Genomic DNA, 2357 nt, shown 5'->3' on the forward strand with positions numbered 1-2357 from the left:
GGATGAATGGATGGACAGGTAGACAGCTGGATGGCTGGATGGATAGTCAAATGTTCTTGAGTTGACCTTTGCTTCTTGAAGTTCCTTAGAGCAAAGTGGGACAGGATATGAGAGCAGAGGTTGGAAAGAGTTGGGATCTGTGTGGGGACAACAAACAGATAGATGTAAAAGATCAGAAAGAAGAGTTGGCAGAATCTAAAAAGAAGTTGCATTTCGAGAAATAAGGAAAGAGAGTAAAGATGGCTAGACCGCCTACTTGATGTGCAGATAGCAAATGTTGTTTTATATTTTAAAAGTGTGAAATTAAAGTTCAACCCCAAATGACACAGAAAGATATCACTCCTGACATCACGTTAAATAAGTCATCCCAGCCTGCTTGGCTCTGTCTCTGATAGGCCTGGTGCGGTCATTGTTATTGCTCTAGATGGCATCTGGTTATCAAAGCAGAGACTTTCTGCTAAGTCATCTTGAAGTCCAACTTAACCTGCATAACACGTTGTCTTATAATTAAATTAAAATCGCGGGATGTTGGATTAGAGGAATCTTCCTTCAACCAGACCCAAGGTTAGTGAGGCAGTGTGACCTGTCCGGGATAGAATTCCCTCATCCAAAATCACACAGAACATTTCACTGGATTAATTGGCAACTCACTGGGAGATTTGGGGTCCAATTTGCTAAAAGATTTTCTGTTTCCATCTTGCTTTTCAAGTCAGGTCAATATGCATTTATTCAGCTCTCTTATTGAAAATAATGAGAAAAGTATTACTGAGCCCAAAGAATAATGAAAATAAAGATAAAATGCAAGGAAAGAAAGAAAAGTAATGTGTGAATGAATCAGTTCATTCATGAATAAACAATTTATTCATGAATAAATAAATTCATTCATCCAACAAATGAACTTGCAGAGCTCTTATTTGTACCAGGTGCTGAAAGAGGTAAGTACTATGCAACAGAGAAATATAAGCCATTAGTTCTGTCCCCAGGAATTTAGGATTTGCTTTATTTTTTCTAAATAAAATTCCCATTGGATAGTTTACATTCGGTTTATATTGGTGTTTTAATTCAATCAGAAACTTCACAAAGAAATAACAACAATTTGCTTGGACCTTTAAGGAGATGTTGAACATTCTGTGAGGGAAAGGCTAACAAAACCACACTGAACCACTGAATAAAATGTGGGTGTTTTGGTTGGATTGAATCCTAGGGTCCCTGGCCAGTAGGCTTCAGGAAGATAATTTTTTTAATCTATTTTTCCACTACAGGCTATAGAAAATAATCCTTGGTACAGTGTATCAGGCATATTTTCTTCATTGAACATTCTCATGAACCTCTGTAGGTTTTAAAAGGAGTGACCTTTAGCAAAAACTAATTGGCAAGCAGGACCAAATACTCTTATAGTTTTGAAACACACTGAGAAAGTGATCACGTAATCCATCAACGCCTCAACCTTGGTTCCTTGTTGGTTAAACTCTTTTCTTCAAAATTCAATGAAAGAAGGTACTGAAAGCAAGAGAGGACTGCCCTGGTGGCGCAGTGCTTAAGAATCCGCCTGCCAACGCAGGGGACACTGGTTCAGTCCCCGGTCCAGGAAGATCCCACATGCCCCACAGCAACTAAGCCCGCCCTACAGCTACTGAGCCCCCGTGCTGCAAATACTGACGCCCTTGAGCCTAGAGCCGTGCTCCAAAACAAGAAAAGCCACAGCAATGAGAAGCCCATGCACCACAATTAGGGAGTAGCCGCTGCTCGCAGCAACTAGAGAAAACTCGTAAGCAGCAGTGATGACACAGTGAAGCTGAAAATAAATAATTTTTTTAAAGAAAGAAGGAAAGCAGCAGAAATGCCATAATAGAATGTTACTAAAAAAGTTGAGAGAGTGAGGCTAATGAACATTCATCTAGAAAGGATAGTTATAACATACATGGGATCTGAGAGCTGTGCCCAAGTCCCCAACTGTTCGGGATGCTAAGTACTGCAGAGTGGGGACTTATAAAAAACAGGAATATACTTCTCACAGTTCTAACAGCTGGAAGTCTGAGATCAGGGTGCCAGAATTGTCGTGTTCTGATGAGGACCCTTTTCTGGGTGGCAGAGGGCCAACCCCCGCTGTGTCCCCATGTGATAGAAAAAGAGAGGGAGAGAGCTCTCTGGTGTCCCTTTTATAAAGAAACTAAGAGTGAAAGGAAGTGAGGTCACTCAGTCGTGTCCGAATCTCTGCGACCCCACGGATGCAGCCCACCAGGCTCCTCCATCCATGGGCCTTTTCAGGAAAGAATACTGGGGTGGGTTGCCATTTCCTTCTCCAGGGGATCTTCTCAACCCAGGGATCGAACTCGGGTCTCCTGCATTGCAGGCAG

Source organism: Moschus berezovskii, chromosome 13 (genome assembly GCF_049115385.1).
Source record: "Moschus berezovskii isolate FMDL1 chromosome 13, NW_MosBer_1.0, whole genome shotgun sequence".
Lineage (NCBI taxonomy): Eukaryota > Metazoa > Chordata > Mammalia > Artiodactyla > Moschidae > Moschus > Moschus berezovskii.